Here is a 22,952-nt window from a genome sequence, read left to right on the forward strand (position 1 = left end):
GATTGACGCTATGTGATTAATTTGACTAGTTGCAATCTCACTTCTTCATTTGTGTGAGCATCACCCAACGCAATGAGTGCTAAGCGGACTTTTCAAAAATCATGAGAAATTAATCAGTTATGACTACATCTCATGGAAATGGTCATAGATGAATGACTTAACACCGTTGAATCCCAAAAAATGATATCTAATAATTTTTTAATTAAATATTATTAAATAATAATACTAATAATTAATTCATTTTTACATAATAATGATTAATAATACTAATAATTAATTCTTTGTCACAATGTGACATTGGACCATGGTTGACCATGCTTGATTTTCATATTGAGACAATCTTTGTCACAAAGCAACATTTGAGCATGGTTGACCATGGTTGGCTATGATTCACCATGGTTCACCATATAAACACGAGGGATTGATATTATAAACCCAAGGGATTAATACTAAAACCCCAAGGGATTATGAACCCAAGGGAATGATATTAAACCCAAGGGACTAATATTATAAACCCAAGGTATATAAACCCTAAGATAAATATTATAAACACTAAAAAAACATGGTTGACCATGGTTGATTTTCATATTGAGACAATCCTTGTCATAATGCGACGTTGGAGCATGGTTGACCATGCTTAACCATGGTTGATTTTCATATCAAGACAATCTTTGTCATAATGTGACGTTCAATAATGGTTGACCACGATTAACCATGGATGACCATGTTTGATTTTATAAAACATGGTTGACCATGATGATCATATTGAGACAATCTTTGTCATAATGCGACATTGGACCATGGTCGAGACAATGATTGATTTTCATATTGAGACAATATTTTTCACAATGCGACGTTTGACCATGGTTGACTATGATTGATACTATAAACCCAAGGAAATAATAAACCTTAGGGATTAATACTAAAAACCCAAGACATTATAAACCTAAGGGAATAATATTAAACCCTAGGAATATGAACCCTTAGATTAATAAACCCAAGGGATTGATATTATAAATCCAAGGGAATAATAAACCCAAGGGATTCGTACTAAAACCAAAAGGGAATAATATTAAACCCAAGAGACTAACATTATAAACCCAAGGTATATAAACCCTAAGATAAATATTGTAAACACTAAAATAAACATGCTTGACCATGGTTGATTTTCATATAGAGACAATCCTTGTCACAATGTGATGTTGGACCATGGTTGACTATGCTTAACCATGGTTGATTTTCATATCAAGACAATATTTGTCAGAATGATACATTCGAACATGGTTGACCATGTTTAACTTTATAAAACATGGTACCATGGTTGACTATGATTATCATATTGGGACAATCTTTGTCATAATGTGACGTTGGACCATGTTTAAGACAATGATTATTTTCATATTGTGACAATCTTTGTCATAATGTGACATTGGACCATCGTTGACAATGATTAACCATGGTTAAACACAATTTATTTTATAAAACATGGTTGACCATGGTTGAATAAAATTAAACCCAAGGGACTAGTATTATAAATCCAAGCTATGCAAACGCTAAGATAAATATTATAAACACTAAAATAAACATGGTTGACCATGGTTTATTTTCATATTGAGACAAAATCCTTATCACAATGTGATTTTAAACCATGGCAGACCATGAATGATTTTCAAATCGAGAGAATATTTGTCACAATGTGACATTGGACCATGGTTGACCATGGTTGATTCTCATATTGAGACAATATTGGTCACAATGCGACATTGGACCATGGTTGACCATCATTGAATTTATAAAACAGGGTAGACAATGGTTGACCATGATTGATATTATAAACCCAAAGGAATAACAAACCCTTAGGATTAATACTAAAAACCCAAGAACTATAAACCTAAGGGAATAATATTAAACCCTAGGAATGTGAACCCTTAGATCAATAAACCCAAGGCACTGATATTATAAACCAAAGGGAATAATAAACCCAAGGGATAGAAATTATAAACGCAATGTATATAAACCCTAAATTAAATATTATAAACCCTAAAATAAACATGGTTAACCATGGTTGACCATGGTTGATTTCCATATAGAGAAGCATTGTCACAATGCAATGTTGGACCATGGTTAACCATGGTTAACCATGGTTGACCATGATTGATTTTAATATCAAGACAATCTTCGTTAGAACACAACGTTGGACCATGGTTGATCTCCATATTGAGACAATCTTTGTGGCAATGCACATTCGACCATGGTAAACCTAGGGGACTATAAAGCTAAGGGAATAATATTAAACCCTAGGAATATGATTTCTTAGATCAATAAACCCAAGGGATTGATATTATAAATCGAAGGGATAAAAATTATAAACCCAAGGTATATAAACCCTAAAATAAACATGGCTGACCATGGTTGACCATTTAATTTCCGTATTGAGACAATCCTTGTCACAATGTGATGTTGGACCATGGTTTACCATGGTTGATTTCCATATTGAGACAATCTTTTTCACAATGCGACATTCAAGCATGGTAAGCCCAAGGGATTATAAACATAAGAGAATAATATTAAACCCTAAGAATATGAACCCTTAGATGAATAAACCCAAGGGATTGATATTATAAACCCGAGGGATACAAATTATAAACCCAAGGTATGTAAACCATGACATAAATATTATAAACCCTAAAATAAACATGGTTGACCTGGTTGATTTCCATATTGAGACAATCCTTGTCACAATGTGACGTTGGACCATGGGGACCATCTTTAAATTTCATATTGAGACAATCTTTGCTAGAAGGTGATGTTGGACCATGGTTGACCATGGTTGACTTCCATATTGAGACAATCTTTGTCACAATGCGACATTCGACCATGGTTGGCTATGGTTGACCATGGTTTACCATGATTAATATTATAAACCAAAGGATTGATATTATAAACCCAAGTGATTAATACTAAAACCCCAAGGGATTATAAACCCAAGGGAACAATATTAAACCCAAGGGACGAATATTAAACCCAAGGGACTAATATTATAAAGCCAAAGTATATAAACCCTAAGATAAATATTATAAACACTAACATAAACATGGTTGACCATGGCCCATTTTCATATTGAGACAATCCTTATCACAATGCGATGTTGGACCATGGTTGACTCTCATATCAAGACAATATTTGTCTAAATGTGACGTTCGACCATGGTTGATCATGATTGATTTTCATATCCAAAATATCTTTGTCACAATGCGACGTTGAACCATGGTTGACCACAATTGACCATGGTTGATTATGATTGGCCATGATTGTCCATAATTTTTATATGGAGACAATTTTTGTCGCAATGCGACATTCGACAAAGGTTGAACATGGTTGGATATGGTTGACTATGGTTTACCATGGTTGACCATGATTGATATTATAAACCCAAGGGAAAAATAAACCTAAGGGATTAATACTAAAACCCCAAGGGATTATGAACCCAAATGAATAATAGTAAACCCAAGGGACTAATATTATAAACCTAAGGTATATAAACCCTAAGATAAGTATTATAAACACTAAAATAAACATGGTTGACCACGGTTGATTTTCATATTGAGACAATCGTTATCACAATGCGATGTTGGACCATGGTTGATTTTCATATCGAGACAATCTTCATCACAATGCAACGTTGGAATATGTTTGACCATAATTGATTTTCATATCGAGACAACATTTGTCACAATGCGACGTTCAACCATGGTTAACAACGTTTAATCATGGTTGACCATGTTTGATTCTATAAAACATGGTTGACCATGATCAACCATGTCTGACCATGGTTGTCCATGATTGTCCATGATTTTTATATGGAGACAATTTTTGTCACATTGAGACATTCGATCATGGTTGACCATGATTGATATTATAAATCCAAGATAATAATAAACCTAAGGGATTGATATTATGAACCCAAGGGAAAAATAAACCCAAGGGATTAATACTAAAGGCCCAAGGGATTATAAACCCAAGGGAATAATATTAAACCCAAGGGACTAATATTATAAAACCAAGGTACACAAACCCTAATAAAAATATTAAAAACACTAAAATAAACATGGTTGACCACAGTTGCTTTTCATATTGAGACAATCCTTGTTGCAATGCGACATTGGACCATGGTTGAACATGATTTATTATGGTTTACCATTGTTGAATAATATTAAACCCTTCAATCAATAAACCAAGGGATTGATATAATAAACCCGAGGTAATAATAAACCCAAGGGATAAAAATTATAAACCCAAGGTATATAAACCCTAACATAAATATTATAAACCCTAAAATAAACCTAAGGGATTATCAATATTATAATCCCAATAGATTAATAAACCCAAGGGATTAATATTATAAACTTTTGGGATTATTAAATCCAAGGGATTAATATTATAAACTTTTGGGATTATTAAACCCAAGGGATTAATATTATAAACCCTACAATGAAATTTTTATTTTCAATTACCATTGAAACCAATATGTCCATGGAAAAATTTGAAACAATTCATGGACAAATATTAAATTCTAAATTTCAATATCAAATTTTAATATCAAGTCAAATATAATAAACCTTCGGATAATATTAAATCCTAAGATTAATATTAAAAACCATATTAATAATGTTATAAACCATATAATTATAAGATTATAAACCCTATGATGAATTTTATAAATCCTAAGAATAAAAACCCTATGATTAATTTTATAAACCCTAAGAATAAAAACCCTATGATTAATATTAAACCCTAAAATTAATAATATAAACCATAAGATTATTACTATAAACCCTAGGATAAATATTATAAATCCTAAAATTAGTAAACCTTAAGATTAATATAATAAAGCATAGGATTAATTTTAAACCTAAGGATTAATATTATAAAACCTAGGTTTACAAACCCTAAGAATATTGCAATGTGACGAATCAATTGCAATATAATACAACATTTGCGACAAGGATTGTCAAATTTATTATTGCATTGAGACAATCTTTGTCACAATGCAATGTTGGATATATTTCAGTACCATTCCAATGTCACAATATTAAACCCTATATATACATATCTATATATATATATATATATATATATATATATATATATATATATATATATATTAAACCCCAAGTTCAAGATATTAAACCCTAAGATTATAAAACCTAAGTTTAGTATATTAAGCCCTAGGATTAAAACCCTAACATCAATATTAAACATGAAGATTAATATTATAAACCCTAGGATTAATATTAAACCTTTCGAATAATATTATAAATCTTAAGATTAATATATTAAACCCCAAGTTCAATATATTAAACCCTAAGATTATAAAACTTAAGTTTAATATAATAAACCCTAAGATAAATATTAAACCTGAAGATTAGTGTGGTTGATAAACGCTATCAATATTTATCAACCACACTTATTAATCGATTCACCATGGTACTAATGTTTACTATTATTCATTATGATGCCTATGTTCACTATAATTGACCATGTTAACTATACTCAACCATAGTTAATGTGTTAATGTAAATGCTATAAACCTAATACAATCAACCAAACATATAGCTTAACATTATAATATTAATCCCTTGGGTTTATAATATTAATCCATTGAGTTTATTAATTTTTTGGATTTATAATGTTAATAATTACTTCGGTTTATTAATTTCTTTTCTTTTTAATATTAATCCCTTGGGTTTATAATATTAATAATCCCGAGAGTTTGTAATATTAATAATTGTTTGGGTTCATCAATCCCATAAGTTTATTATTAATAATAATCTCTTCTGTTAATAATATTAATAATATATTGAGTTTATTAATCTCTTCTCTCTATAATATCATTATTTTATGTTTACTAATCTATTAATTTATAATATTTATCTCTTAGGTTTGTAATATCAAGCTTAGTTAAATAAAAAGAAAAATAGTGAATAAACTTTAAAAAAAACTATTGAAATTATTCATTTCATATATCTTTTAAAATTTAACAATAACAAAAACTAAATTATTTTTGAAATTTAAATTTATGGTTGCTTGGTCATTCATTTTTATTTAAATATCATTAAACTCATGGGTAATTTGCACGATGAAACCTCAGCCCTTTAAGAGCTTATACAACAAAAAAATTCCTTTAAGGAGAAATCCTATCTATTCATTTGAAATAAAATTAAAATTTCCCAATCCAAAACCCAAACCCATACATCTTTTGATTCATTTAACTATAAACATAATGTTATAAAACTATTATTATTAATGTTAATAAACAGAGTGTAACACCTTATATATTATTAATGTTACAAATATAAAAAATGTAATAAATATTATTAAATAAATAATGTTTTAAATACTATTGTAAATATTATTAAAATTTATTTTAAATATTTTTATTTGTTATTTATAAATGTTATGTTATAAAGTATTAATAAGTTTATTTTGTTATAGTTTATTAATAAATATTAGTTATATGAATGGGAACATTGTGTTGAAAAAGATAATATTAAACCTAAAATATTGTAAATATTATTAATGTTATAAATATAAAAAATTAAAAAATATTATTAATAAATAATGTTATAAATAAATACGTAGTATAATATTATAAAAAATAATATAAATATTATGATTTTTTTTAAAAATATTTATAATATTATAAATAAAAGTAATACTATAAAGTATTAATAAATGTATTGATGTGATGTTAGGTCCCTATAATACTAGTGTATTCCCTTATTATTATTGTTATTATAGCCCCTTATTGTTATTGTTGTGCCCATGTTGTTCCCATATTGTTATTATTATGCCCCATAGAAGCCCACTATTGTTATTGTTGTGCCCTTACATTATTATTGTTATGTTGGCTTTGATTATATTGTGACCCCTTATACTCTTATATACAGAAAGGAGGTCTTGTCATTTGTATCATCCAAGAATTGTTTATCTGTGTAACGTAAAGGAGGTTTCCCCCTCGAAGCGGCTACTTTTGAAGTTGTTGATCTATCTCATTCTTCTATTTTGTGAGTTGGTTGCATAACAATTGGTATAAGAGCTTTGGATTATAGGTTTCATTGCTTCAAACAGGACATCGTGGAAGTTTCACTATAAATTTTTTGCTACGCATATTTCGAAGCTGAAATTAAAACCCATTTGAGCCAAAATCGCGATGAATCTCAGGACAAAATTTTAGATCTTGCCTCGCTATATTTTCAGAGATATGAATTGAGGAAGTTAAGGTTGTTTCAGGTTCCCGAATTCGATCTCAAACATGTCACCTTGGGAAAATCGTTATAAATTTTTCTCTGAGCATCAGGTTGAAATTTTGTAAACAGATACAAAAAGAGGACGGACTTTAGTTTTATGTATATTGTTTTCAGGTCCGAAGGTAGAAACATTGACACGTGGAACTTCATACAAGTTCGCTCTACTGAACTAGCATATAATCAGGACATCGTGGGAGATTTGACAAAACTCTTTCTTGGAGAATCCAATATGGATCATACTTGTGGTTTTAGAAAGAGGACGCAAAGGGATATCACAAGAAGAAATTTCAAACCTTGTAGATCTGAAATTACAGATATACAATAGATTCAATATCGAGCTCCTACAAAGAGAAAAAATATGTGTAGTCTTTTTTTTTTTTTTTTGCATAAGTTTGGTTGGAAAAATTTGTTTGAAGTGATTCAAAGGGCACATTGAAGCATATTTATCATTAATTGATGCCACGGAGAAAGAAAATGGAAACACCTAGTAAGCAACCTGAAATATCTAGCATGAATCATGAAGAAGAGGAAGAAATGCAACATGACATATCAAAATTACGAGACCAAGTGACACAAATTTCATTCTCACAAAAAGTAACATAAGCTAAGATAGATGGTTTAAAGAAAGGCATGGAATCTAAGATGGATGGCGTGGAAGCGAAGATGGATGGTTTAGAATTAAACATTAAATATTTGAAGAAAAACATGGAAGGTTTGAAAGGAGGTTTGGCAAAGTTGCTACAAGAAATGCTTCCTAATGGCGAAAAGGTAGTAGAGGAAGCTCATGAAGAGAACAAAAGAAATGTTAGTCATCTTTTCATAGACTCTAATGTTGGATTGAAGACCCACCATGTTACAAAGATTGATATGAGGAAGTTTAATGGCAAGGATCCCGTAACATGGATACGACAGATGGAGCAATATTTTGATCTCCATAATGTGCAAAACACACAAAAGGTACACATTGCAACTTTATATTTGGAACCCAATCAGTTTGTATGGTATCGATGGCTTTTCTCTCGTAAAAAAATTGTCACTTGGGCAATTTTTACAGAAGAAATGATAACACATTATGAGGATACAAAAAGCAACACCTTTTTTAGCCAACTGATAAATCTCAAACAAAAGGGCTCAATGGTGGAACACATTGAGGACTTCCAAAAATCGAATATAAGGGTAAAAGATATTCCAGAGGAGTATAGGATTGATGTGTTCATAGGGACTTTAAAGGATAACATCCAACATGAGGTTCGCCTTTGGGAACCTAGTTCATTGGAGAAGGCATTCAGGTTGGCAAGAAAAATTGAAAGCAAAATTATGGCAACAAGGAAGCCTACCAATCACAACTATGAAGATGGAAGTGTTGTTGCCCCTAGCCTTCCACAACATACAAGGTTGACACCACAACAATTGGAAGAAAAAAGAGAAAAAGGACTTTGTTACAGTGGTGATAGAAAATACACTAAAGGTCATAAGTGTGTTGAGAATAAATTATTTTACATAGATTGTGAAGAGGAAGAAGCAAAGGAACAAGAAATATCAAAAGAAGAGGATACATACCAGAAAAAACCCTAGAGAAAGAAGAAATGAATCCGACAATATCTTGTAATTCATTGGCCAGAATTACCACTCCTTAAACTATCAAGATGGAAGGACATATCAAGAAGAAAAAGGTAATAGTGTTGATTGATTCGGGCAGTACCCATAATTTTATTCATTGTAAGATCGTGAAGGAATTGAATTGCTTCCTATATCCAACACCAGATTTTCAAGCGATGGTTGCTAATGGAGGAACCATAAATTTCTCTGGAAAGTGCCATAATAGCAAACTATCCATGGGAGAATATGTGTTGAATAGTCCAATGCTTTCCTTTCCAATGGGTGCTGCTGATGTTGTACTAGGAGTCCAATGGCTATAATCTTTGGGTACGATGGCTTTTAATTTTCAAGAACTTTTTTTTTAGAAGGAAAGGAAGTTGAATTAAGAGGCATCGTAGGGAAATCGGAAAAGATATTCGGATCTAATGACATGACAAAAATTCTAAAGAAAGAACAACATGGCGTAATCACACAATTATGTTCGCTAGAGGTTCCCACACCGAAATCATATATTTCTCTAGATCTCCAAAAAGTATTAGACAATCATTCCTAGGTATTTGAGACTCCTAAAGCCTCCCACCTATTCGTGATCATGATCATGCTATTCATTTGATTCCAAGAAGTGTTCCTCCAAACATTAGGCCTTACAGATATCCTTATGCCCAAAAGAGTGAAATTGAACATATGGTTGCAGAAATTCTAGAGGTTGGTATAATTCAACCTATTCAAAGTTTTTTCTCTGCTCAAGTAGTATTGGTGCACAAGAAGGATGGATCATGGTGCATGTGTCCAGATTATAGGGATCTCAACAAGCTCACTATTAAAGATAAATTTCTCATTCCAATCATTGATGAATTATTGGATGAATCGCATGGAGCAATTTACTTCACCAAGTTGGACCTTCGTTTAGGATATCATCAAATCATAATGAAGATCGAAGACATTCTGAAAACAAAATTTAGAACTCATGAGGGTCATTATGAATTTTTGGTGATGCCATTTGGCCTTACCAATGCACCTTCTACATTTCAAGGTTTGATGAATTCCATTTTCAAACCCTTCTTTAGAAAATTTGTGTTAGTATTTTTTTATGGTATACTAATCTACAACAAGTCTTGGAAGGATCATGTTCAACATGTTGATAGAGTGCTCAAACTATTGGAGGAGAAAAAATTATTAATGGAGTGGCGACTATGAAAATATACCTGCATCATTCAATTTAGACCATCAGATAAAAAAGATTAATTAGAAAAATGATTAAAGTAGCCAATTCCAATAGGGGGACACCTACTGACGTAATTACATGATAGCGACATGACAATTCTAATGTGATAGTGATACGATCCATTGTGATATATTATCCATGGGATGACTTGGGAGGAGCATGTTGTTCTCTTCACACTCCACCTTAGGTTTAGAATTGCAAATTTATTTTGCATGTGAAATGGAAATTTGATTATTGATTATTTGTTTTTAATTATTAATTTTTTTGTATTGTTATAAAAACTTGAGAAGCAGGTTTGAAAATAGTTATTTCCGAAGAGAGTGTAATAATTCTGTAACACCAAAAAATTGTTTATAAAATGCATAGCAATGACGTGCAATTAAAGAATTTCGCTACTTCAATACTTTTCCTTATTATTTTTTGTGTCTTTAAAAATTTACTAAGAAATACTGAGAATAAATAAATACAACAACAAATTTTTTTATTTAAGTTAACTTCTTTTTAAACTATTCATTAAAATTTATGAAGAACAAATTAAATACAATTATTTCAATTTTTTCCAACCTATCATTTTTGAAGTTTCAAAATTTTCCATAACCTTCAAATACATTTGAAAAGGAAAAAACCAAAGTCCACATCTTCTGCTCATGGTCAAGTCATAGTGATATCATTCTTTTGATGTAATACAACTTGAGTGGGCCTAATGGTTAAGAGAACGTGTTTCCTCCTAAGAGGCCACAAATTCAAAACTAGAGGGGGGTATAGTATGTATGCCTTCGTAGACTTAGCAATCAAATTGTTGTGTGGAAGTGAGTCCCTTGCCCCACAAACAAGGGGGTATCATACACCAATTTGGTGTCTCGCTTGGCTGTGACCCTAAAATTGAATAATAATAATAATATTATTATTATATGGATTAGATAGTGATGTGATCCTTATGTGATAAAATATAAGGTTTAAACATTAATGGAAAATATTTTATATTTTATGATAAACTATATATTAGCCTTTGCACCAAGGGGTGTAAGGGCACATCAATAATATTTTTGAGTTTTTTTACCTTTCAAATATATTTATAATAACATTTGAAATTGAAGGGTTTCTAATGTCTCATTTGAGGTCGGGGGTCGACTAGTCGAATGGGCTCGGAGGTTGGCTGGTCAAACAGGCTCAGAGGTTGGGTATCTCTTCAAAGGTCTAGTGTGCCGAGGCACTTGACTATGCAAGAAACTGAAGATAGTTGTGTATTGAGATTGAAAATAAACAAAGTAAAAAGTAGAGAGAACTAAGTATTTGGTTATAGCATTAACCATATAATTAGTGTTAACATGGCAACACAAATTCCCAACAATTTCATATACCTCAAAATTAGTGAAGGGCTTCCTAGTTAGTGACCTTGATGGTGCTCATGAAATGAGGATTGTCTTGATGTCAACATGAGAGAACATATGTCAATAAGAGGGAGGATAAGAATTGTGGACTATAGGTAGTGGTTATAAAAAAGAGGTGATATGTGAGTACAAAAACTATTGTTAGGGTAGAAAGGTAGGGTAGCATGGTTTGAAAAAATGACATGGTAGAAGGCTCTTGGTGAATGCTAGTACGCATGAAGAAATTCATAGAATCTCATGTGTCTTGGTAAGGAAGATGATGTGGTGAGGGACATATACACCTTGTAAGGTGATTGGAGAAGACCAAACCAAACCATTATAGTTCCAGTAACTTATGGATGGAGAATGACCAAACTCCACCTTGAGGAGGGTGTCATTTGGCTCAGAGTCGACTAGTTGTGAAAGTTCCAAATCACTACTTTGAAGTTGCAAACAATAACCCATTTTATTTCCTTCCTAGTTGGTATTACTTTCTCCTTATCATGTGAAGAATATATTCTAAAAAGGAAGGATAAGATCATTAGGTTTCTTCATGTAGAAAGAAAATGAAATAAAACCTAAAAAAAATACTAAAAAACTACTAAATATTATCCCTATCTCCATGCTTCATATCAAAATTTCAATATACTCCAATTTTCTCAGGGTGACCTTCCCAATGAAGCTAAATATGTCATATAAGAAAATAATTGTAGTTTTGGAATTTAAACACACTTGTTTTGATAAAGGCGATAGCCTAAGCTCTCCAGCAAGCTTCCCAAGCTAATTTAAAAATATGGCACAAGGACATTAGACTAGGATATAAATAAGAGTGCTTGTAGATGCAATTGTTTTAGTGCAAAATCTAAACCAAACAACTCTGCTAACATATATTAAATTGAAAATCATTGTTGAGAATAAGATTTATATTTACTAACCCCAAATTCATCAAAATATACATTGTAAATATCTTTGCATGCAAGTTAAGAAAGTGAAACCTCCTAACAACCACCTTGGTTTTATGACCAACAAACCTTAACACAATTTTGAGTGGTAACAAACCTTAAACCAATTTAACCAATTAGAGTAACATTAACAGAAACAACACCTTTTCTGTGAGAACAAGAATTGCACCTTTTAAAGACGACACAAAAGGTTGCTACTTGTTACAAAATATTAAATTCATTGTAAAGTGGGCTAATGATTATCCTTTTTAATGATGCATGTCAGAATGTTTATTTAATATAATTGTTTGGTTGTTTAATTTGATTTACTAGCCCCCAAATATATAATTGACAATTCATGGCTCTCTTCTAGTTTTATATGTGGTTATTAGATCAGAAAACATGTTCTAGCAAAGCCTTCTCTTTTTATTAGGTAAATTTGAATGATTTATATAATATAATCTCTTTTCACCAATAAAAAACAAAACGAGTATCACAAAGGAGATCAAGAAAAAAAATGATGCAATGGTTTCTTACGTATATGTGGAGATCAACTAAGAATGATATCAAAGTATGATTGCTTGATGGATAAACACTTGGATGCAAATGGGAAACCCTTATTATGTATGAAAATATGAAGCGATGCATCATAATTTGTATATTTATTGATATTTCATAAGAGTGATTTGGCATCTAAAAATGCTACCATCTCTATATATAACTCAAATTTACTGTTATGGAACCAACTCACAAAAAGATAGAAAAGATAGATCAACGCCTTAGAATTCAGCCTCTTCGAGGGGGAAACCTCCTTTACATTACACAAATGAACAATTCTTGGATGATACAAATGACTAAACCTCCCTTCTATATATAGGAGTCTAAGGGGTCACAATATAATCAAGCTGACATAATAGTAATAACATAAGGGCACAACAATAACAATAGTGGATTTCTATGGTGCACACTAATAACAATATGGGGACAATAGGGGCACAATAATAACAATATGCGCTACAATGACAATAGTAATGGGGGAATCACTAGTATTATAGGGACCTAACATGCCCCTCTCCTTCCGAAAAGCGTTGTCCTCAATGCTTGAGTAGTTTTGGATGTTTCTGTATAAAATTCTTATCCTCCCATGTGGAATCTTCAGTGGATAAGTTCTTCCACTTGATGAGTTACTCCAAAATTGATCGATTTCATAACTTTCGATTTCTTGTTTCTGTGACTACTTTCGGTTCCAATATGATTTTTCCTTCCTTGTCAAGTTCTGGAAATATTGTTTGAACTCGGAGCTTGTCACCTATAACCTTCTTTAAACATGAAACATGGAAAACTGGGTGCACTCGGGAAGCTGCAGGAAGCTCCAATTTGTATGCCACAGTACCAATATTTTGCAACACCTTGTACGAACCATAATACTTTGGTGATAATTTATTATCTTTCTTAGCTTGCTTGAGGGACATTTGTTTATATGGTTGTAACCATAGGAATACCCAGTCACCTACATCAAAACTTCTTTCACTGTGATGTTAATCTTCCTGTTGTTTCATTCTATTTTATGCCAACGTGAGGTTATCCTTAAAGAGTTGGAGAACTTGTTGTTGATGCTCGATGTGATGTTCCACTGCTTGAAACTTAGAATTTTCTCTTAAATATGATGTGATGAATGGTGGATGATATCCATAAAGTGCCATAAATGGGGTCATTTTTGTTGTAGTATGGAAGGAAGTGTTATACCACCAATAAGCCAGAGGCAACCATTTGACCCATTGTGTCTGTTTATGAGATATAAAGCATTGAAGATATCCTTCCAAACATTTCTTTACTATCTCAGTTTTCCCATTAGATTGAGGATGATAAGATGAGCTATGAGCTAACTGAGTACCGAGACAAGAAAATAATCCTGTCCAAAAATTTCCAGTGAAAATGGGATCTCTGTTGCTTACAATAATATTTGAGTTTCCATGTAGCTTTTGAATTGTTTCCATAAATGTAGTAGAAAATGTATTGGCTTTAAATGGATGCGATAATGCACAAAAGTGTGCATACTTGGTAATTCCATCAACTACCACCATGATGACACTCTTTCCTTCAGACTTGGGTAAACCTGTGATAAAATCCATTGAAACCTCCTTCCAACATTGGCTTGGAATGGATAAAGGTTGTAATAGACCTATGGTCTTAATTGTTTCAACTTTATTTTGTTGGCAAACCAAACATTCCACCACAAACTTTTGAATATTCGATTTAAGGCCATCCCAAAAAAATTCCTTCTTAACCCTGTGGTAAGTTTTTAAAAATCTAGAGTGCCCACCTAAGGAAGAAGTGTGCAATTCCATAAGAATCTTTTGTTTGAGTTGGGAATTCTTACATAGGTATAAGTGATCTTTGTACCATAATGAATCATTTTTCCAACTAAATGTATTAGATGTACTGGGATCTTGTTGTAACTTTTGAATGAGTGTCCACGCTTCTTCGTCATTCTTCCATTCATCCCTTGCTTCGTTTATCCAATCTGGTTGGATAATAGAAATGGCGCACATCAATGCTTGCACATCCTCATCCTTTCTTGAGAGTGCATCTGCCACAACATTTTGCTTCCCTTTTTTGTAGATGATTTCAAAGTCATAACCCAACATCTTTGTGACCCATTTATGTTGCTCTTTAGAGGATAATCTTTGTTCTAAAAAGTATTTAAGACTATCATGTTCCGTTTTTACCTTGAAGTGTCTTCCCACTAGGTAGGGTCGCCATTTCTTAAGTGCATGTGTATTGCCAACATTTCCTTCTCATAAATGGCTTTGTGTAAATACTTTCCTTTGATTGGACGAATTTCAAAATCAATGGGTCTTTCATCTTGCATTAAAACAACACCAATTCCATTTCCTGAAGCATCACATTCCACAATAAAGGTTTTTGTGAAGTTCGGTGTAGCTAAGACCGGTGCTTGGCACATGGCCTCTTTAAGATGTTCGAAGGCCTTTCTTGCTTCTAGAGTCCATGAAAATGCATATTTCTTCAATAATGTTGTTAGAGGTGCTGCTATTCTCCCATAATTCTTAACAAACTTGCGATAATACCCTATCAACCCGAGAAATCCTCGCAGATGCTTTATGGACGTGGGAATTTTCCATTCCTTAATGGCTTTAATTTTTCTAGGGTCTACCTTAACACCTTCATCAGATACAATATGACCTAGATATTCCACCTCTTGTACTCCAAAGAAACATTTGGAGCTTTTTGCATATAATTTTTTCTCCTCCAATAGTTTGAGCACCCTGTCAATATGTTGAACATTATCCTTCCAAGACTTGTTGTAGATTAGTATATCATCAAAAAATACTAACACAAATTTTCTAAGGAAGGGTTTGAAAGTGGAATTAATCAAACCTTGAAATTTAGAAGGTGCATTGGTAAGGCCAAAAGGCATGACCAAAAATTCATAATGACCCTCATGAGTTCTAAATGTTGTTTTCAAAATGTCTTCAGTCTCTATTTTGATTTGATGATATCCCGCATTAAGATCCAACTTGGCGAAGTAAATTGATCCATGTAATTCATCCAATAATTCATCAATGGCAGGAATGAGGAATTTATCTTTAATAGTGAGCTTGTTGAGCTCCCTATAATCCGGACACATGCACCATGATCCATTCTTCTTTTGCACCAATACTACTGGAGCAGAGAAATGACTTTGACTAGGTCGAATTGTACCAACCTCTAGCATTTCTGCAACCATACATTCAAATTCACTCTTTTGGGCATAGGGATATTTGTACGGCCTGATGTTTGGAGGAACACTTCTTGGAATCAAATGAATAGCATGATCATGATCACGAATAGGTGGGAGGCCTTTGGGAGTCTCAAATACCTGGGAATGATTGTCCAAGACTTTTTGGAGATATGGAGAAATAGATGATTTCAATGTGGGAACCTCTAGTGAACATAATTATGTAATTATGCCTTGTTGTCCCTTATTTGGAAGCTTTGTCATATCCTTAGAGCTGATTATCTTTCCTGGTTTCCCTGCAATACCCCTTAATTCAACTTCCTTTCCTTCCACACAAAATTTCATGAAAAGTTCTTGAAAATTAAAAGCTATTGTACCCAAGGAAATTAGCCATTGGACTCCTAGTACAACATCAGCACCACCCATTGGAATGGAAAGCATTGGGATATTCAATACATATTCTCCCATGGATAGCTTGATATTATGGCACTTTCCAGAGCAATTTATGGTTCCTCCACTTGCAACCATCACTTGACACTCTGGTGCTGGATATAGGAAGCAATTCAATTCCTTGGCTATCTTACAATGAATAAAATTATAGGTACTTCCTGAATCAATCAACAATATTACATTTTTCTTCTTGATATGTCCTTCTATCTTGATAGTTTGAGGAGTGGTAATTCCGGCCAATGCATTACAAGATATGGTCGGATTCATTTCTTCTTTATCTAGGGTTTGTTCCTGGAGTATATCCTCTTCTTTTTCCATTTCTTGTTCCTTTTCTTTCTCCTCTTCACAATCTGTGTAGAATAATTTCTTCTCAGCACACTTGTGACCTTTAGTGTATTTGCTATCACAACTGTAACAAAGCCCTTTTGCTCTTTTTTCTTCCAATTGTTGTGGTGTCAACCTTGTAGGTTGTGGAAGGCTAGGGGCAACAACACTTCCATATTTATAGTTGTGAGTGGTAGGCTTCTTAGTTGCCATAATTTTGCTTTGCATTTTTCTTGCTAACTTGAATGCCTTCTCCAATGAATCAGGTTCCCAAATATGAACCTCATGTTGGATATTATCCTTTAAAGTCGCTATGAACACATCAATCCTATGCTCCTCTGGAATATCTTTTACCCTTATGTTCAATTTTTGGAAGTCCTCAATGTACTCCATCATTGAACCCTTTTGTTTGAGATTTATCAAATGGCTAAAAAAGGTGTTGCTTTTTGTATCCTCATAGTGTGCTATCATTTTTTCGTAAAAATTTCCCAAGTGACAATTTGTTTATGAGAGAAAATCCATCGATACCATACAAACTGATTTGGTTCCAAATATAAAGTTGCAATACGTACCTTTTGTGTGTTTTGCACATTATGGAGATCGAAAAATTGCTCCCTCTGTAGTATCCATGTTCTGGGATCCTTGCCATCAAATTTCCTCATATCAATTTTTGGAACATGGTGGGTCTTCAATCAAACATTAGAGTCTATGCAATCATGAATAAAATTTCTTTTATTTTCATCATGACTTTCCTTTACTACCCTTTCACCATTAGTAACCATTTCTTGTAGCAACTTATTCAAATTTATCGTCCGTGCCATTCATCTTAGCGTTCATGCCATCCATCTTAGCTTCCATGGCATCCATCTTAGCTTCCACACCATCCATCTTAATTTGCATGCCATTAATATTAGCTTCCATGCCATTCATCTTGGCTTCAATTACCTCTTGTGAGAGTGAAATTTGTTGTACTTGGTCTTGTAATTTTGATATATCATGTTGCATTTCTTCCTCTTCTTCACGAGTCATGCTAGAGCTTTCGGGTTGCTTACTAGGTGTTTCCATTTTCTTTCTTCGGGGCATCAATTAATGCTAATAATTCTTCACTATTTCCTTTGCATTCTTTCAAACTAATTTTTCAAACCAATCTTATGTAAAATTTATAAAAAAAACTACACACATTTTTTTCACTTTGTAAGAGCTCGATATTGAATCTGTTGTATTTCTATAACTGTGGATCTCTAATATTTGAAATAACATCCTATAGTAGCCCTTTGAGTCCTCTTTCTAACTTATGAAATTTCAATCTGATGCTCAGAACAAAAGTTATGACGATTTTTCCCAGGTCACCTATTTGGAATGTAATTCAAGAGTCTACAAAAACCCTAACTTCCTCAGATCATATCTCTGAAAATATAGCAAGACAATCTCTAAAATTTCAACCCGAAGTTCAGAACGATTTTGGCTCCAATGGGTTTTTTTTTTAGCTTTTGAAATGTCATACAAAAAAAGTTATAGCGAAAATTCCATGATGACCTGTTTGGAACAGCGAAACCCTAGAATCCAAAGCTCTGATACCAAATGTTATGGAACCAGCTCATAAAAAGATAGAAAAGATAGATCAATGCCTTAGAATTTGGCGTCTTTGAGGGGGAAACCTCCTTTACATCACACAAATGAACAATTCTTGGATGATACAAATTATTAAACCTCCCTTCTATATATAGGAGTCTAAGGGGTCACAATATAATCAAGCCGACATAACATTAATAACATAAGGGCACAAAAATAACAAAAGTGGGTTTTTATGGGGCACACTAATAACAATATGGGGATAATAGGGGCACAATAATAACAATAAGGGCTACAATGACAATATTAATGGGGGAATCACTAGTATTATAGGGACCTAACATTTACATCTTCAATATGATTTGAATTGAATGCTCCAAGAAGAAGATATATGGAAACTTTGAAAAAAATTGACAAAAAAATTAGAACAGGTTAGGGGCACATTCAAGAGACTTGACACTAGAGAATTTTAGTTGAGGGGCTGACCTGTTTCCGCATGAGTAAGCACTAGTTACAATGCTTCTTAATTTTCTAGAAATGGCATGAGGAACAATGGAGGGAAGGAAGCTACATTTGGAGTGGCAGCTGGTGGAGTGATCATGCCTATGTAGGCTCAACGAGATTATAATATTTCTCATCATTTGAGTATTCCTATGATGGGAAATAATCAAGGTGAAATCAACAAGGGGAAAAAGGGAAGTGCTTGTCAAAATTAGTAAAATTATAACTTGTTTTTGCTTGTGGTTGTTTTATCCCTTTTCTTTTTATGGTTATTTTATCTTCTAGATAATAACACTCCATGATTACTTGACGCTGACAAGATATGCAAACTTATATGAAACCACATATGTATTAGAAAGATTGTAAGCAACCATTACATCATTTTTTTCTTGATCTCTTTTGTGATACTCGTTTTGTACCACAAAGGAGATCAACTAAGAATGATATCAAAGTATGGTTGCTTAATGGATAAACACTTGGATGCAAATGGGTGTTCAAGTAAAAGATAAAGGAGAAGATAATTTTAATAACATCTTTGAAAAGTACAAGGTGATATTGGTTGTGAAAGAATATTTTAAAGTTGTCAAAACACAGTTTAGTTGGAAGAAAATGGGTGTTCAAGGAAAAGATAAATTCAATAGCATCTTTGAAAAGTACAAGGTGATACTAGTTGTGAAAGAATATTTTGAAGTTGTTAAAACACACTTCAATGAGATATTTCCCGAGCTACTAAGATAATATCTATCAAGTTCTTATTATGTGCAAGAATAACTTTTGATTTAGAAATAGAATAGGCAAATGGGAAGACATGAATAACACTTTGATGGAGAGGTTTTAGAGTATTCTTAGATGATCCAAGTTAGGGTTAAAATTTTAGATAATAATTTCTATTGTATGTTACCTACTTAATATGTTTTTTACACTATCTCTTTAGGAAAACACCCTAACTAAAAGGAAGCCAAGTTTTTAATTAAAAGAAAGCCATCAAATTAACATATTCACATTCTAGTTGCCTAAGGATCAATTTTTGAAGTTGGATAATAAGGTAGTAAAATGTATCTTCATTAATTACATGGTTGGTGTGAAGTGATCCAAATGTTCTTCTACTATATAAACAAATCTCATTTTTTTGTTGGGGAATAGTAATTTTTTGCCTAAAGCGAGACTCAGAGAGAGGAGAGTCTAGTTGTAGGGTTAGTTTAGGAACCTGCCAAAATGACCATTTTTCCTTATTGGAGAACAATAACTCACAACTTACAAACCACTCTCTAATTATATGGTTGGTGTGAAGGCATACAAGCTTTGGGATCATGTAGATGAGAACATTAAGTATAAGAATATTGTTTTAAGAAAACTAACGTCTAGTCCCATAGCTCCATAGCTAGAAGAGGGTGAAAAGAAGCCAAACATTAGAAAATTTGAACTAGATAATAAACCAAAGTTTCATGATTGTTGTAATATGGAGGAGGTATAAAAAAAATAAAAAGAGGAACTTGGAACTCCATCTTAGACTTTGAGAAGGTGGACTTATAAAAAAATAGGCAACTAGATATATACAATTATAGTTTATCCAATTTCAAGTGTATATCTCATTTTTTCACTTGCAAGAATGAGCCTAGAGTTATAAAAGAATATGAAAATCAAGGAGTGCTAGAATTGGGCATGTATAAGGAGATGGCTTCATTTTTTACTAAGAATGATATCAAAGTATGGTTGATTAATGGATAATCAATTGGATGCAAATGGGTGTTCAAAGAAAAGATAAATTCAATATCATCTTTGAAAAGTAGAAGGTGATATTGGTTGTGAAAGAATATTTTGAATTTGTCAAAACACATTTCAGTGAGATATTGAGATATTTTCCTTGGCTACTAAAATAACATATATCAAGTTGTTATTATATGTAGGAATAACTTTTGATTTACAAATAAGATAGGGGAATGAGTAGAATACATGAATAGGACTTTGATGGGGAGGTTTTAGAGTATTCTTAGAGGATCCAAATTCTAGTAGAAATTTTAGATAGAAGCCATCTCTATTATATGTTACCTACTTAATAAGTTTTTTCACTAGCTCTTTAGGAAAATACCCGTATTAGGATCTGTTGTGGTAAAAACACAACCCCCCATTATTTGAAGTGAACAAGTAAAAAATGGGGACCCTTTCTATAAATTTTTGGCTAAACGTCTTTTAGGATTTTTATTTAATTGATTATCTTACGCTTTTGTTAATTTTTCATTTTCTTTGAATTCTTGTTTTGATTGCTTTGTTAAAATCGATTTTTTATAAGCTTCCTATTGACGCTTGTTTCGCCTCATTTGGTCAACTGGTTCATAAATGACACTCTTTTGAAGTCTCATCATTTATCTAGCCTGGGTTAAAAATGCATAAAATGTACAATATTGCATTTTGTAAATAAATTAGTTCAATAATGCATTTATTGTAAATATTAACCTCTAGTTAATTTTTACTAAAATTTTTCATTTTTTTCCTTATACAGCCAAATCATGAAGCAACGGGATTTTAACAATTTACTCCAATATTCCAAACAAATTACTAATATCGAAAAATCATAATTTCGAAGTGGCCGTAGTTTATTTTTTCATTTAGTTTCAGAATAGCTGTAGTTTAATTTTCATTTTAATTAAAAATGGTCGTAATTTATAAAATAAGCCAAAATAAAATATAAAAAACCAAAATAAAAAATTGATGTTCAATATTAAATTTTAAATTAATTAAGTTAATTAATATTAAATATAATTAATTTAATTAAATCAAAATTTAAAACATAAAAATATATAAAACAAAAAATATAATATATATAAAAAAAATTTGATCGCTTCGGGGGATCGGATCGGAGGTTTTAATCGACACATATCATTTGAAACCCCAATACCTCCATACCCCCGATCTCCGATACCTCACTTCCCCGATTACCGATATGCGATGGCTCTTCAAGCATAAAGAAAAGTTTAAAATTCAATTGTTTAAGGTTAAATGCATCGCATCGGAGGTTGTTTATCGCATCAGGACTTTTCCACTGGATACATATCTAAAACCCCGATATCCCCCCATATTCTCGATATCCCCTCATATCCCCGATCGCCGATCCTTAAAAAAGTCAAAGAGCATTTGGTTTTTACATAGACTTTGGTTTTTACTTAATGTTTCAAATTCACTCATACGTGAGTGAATGAATGAACATATGGTGAGGATGATTATAATTTAAAATTAGTTTAAAGATTTAATATATTAAATTTTAAATTAAATAAATAAATTAATATATAAATTTAATTAAATTAAAATTTAATTATTATTTAGATTATTTAAATTAATTAATTTATAAAATTAGTTAGTTAGATTAATATTAATTAGTTATTGATTAGATTAAATTTGTTTATAAATAGTTTGTTATATACCAATTAGTTAGATTAATAAATAGTTTATTAATTAATTAGTTTAGTTCATAATTAACAATTAAATTAGTATTAATTATTAGATAATTAGAATTCTAATTTACGATTTAATTTTTAATTAAAATTTTGAATTTTAGCCTAGCAACAGAAATTCCAAAATTGTGCCAGAATTAATTCATCTACTTTGGAAGCTCATAGATTGAGTTTTACTTCGTCAAATGAGGCTCAGGACAGCTCATTGGAAAGATAAAATCGAGGAGAATATTTCTGAGGAGGTTTCACTAACATATTTGGTCATTTATTGGGTCAAAAATCAAGTAGAAGATCAAGCTCCGAATTTTGAAAACAAAATCAATTTTCTAAGTTTTATTTTCTTCATTTTCATTTGTCCAAGCTTCTTCTCTATACAGATTCATTCGTCAATAATATTCTTGGCCAATCAAACCATCCCATACATCAATAGAAAGCTTACATTTTATTTTCAATTATTTATTTAATTGAATTT

This window comes from Pinus tabuliformis, chromosome 9 (genome assembly GCF_031772625.1).
Source record: "Pinus tabuliformis cultivar Carrire ecotype Pingquan chromosome 9, CPIR1, whole genome shotgun sequence".
NCBI classification, from domain to species: Eukaryota; Viridiplantae; Streptophyta; class Pinopsida; order Pinales; family Pinaceae; genus Pinus; species Pinus tabuliformis.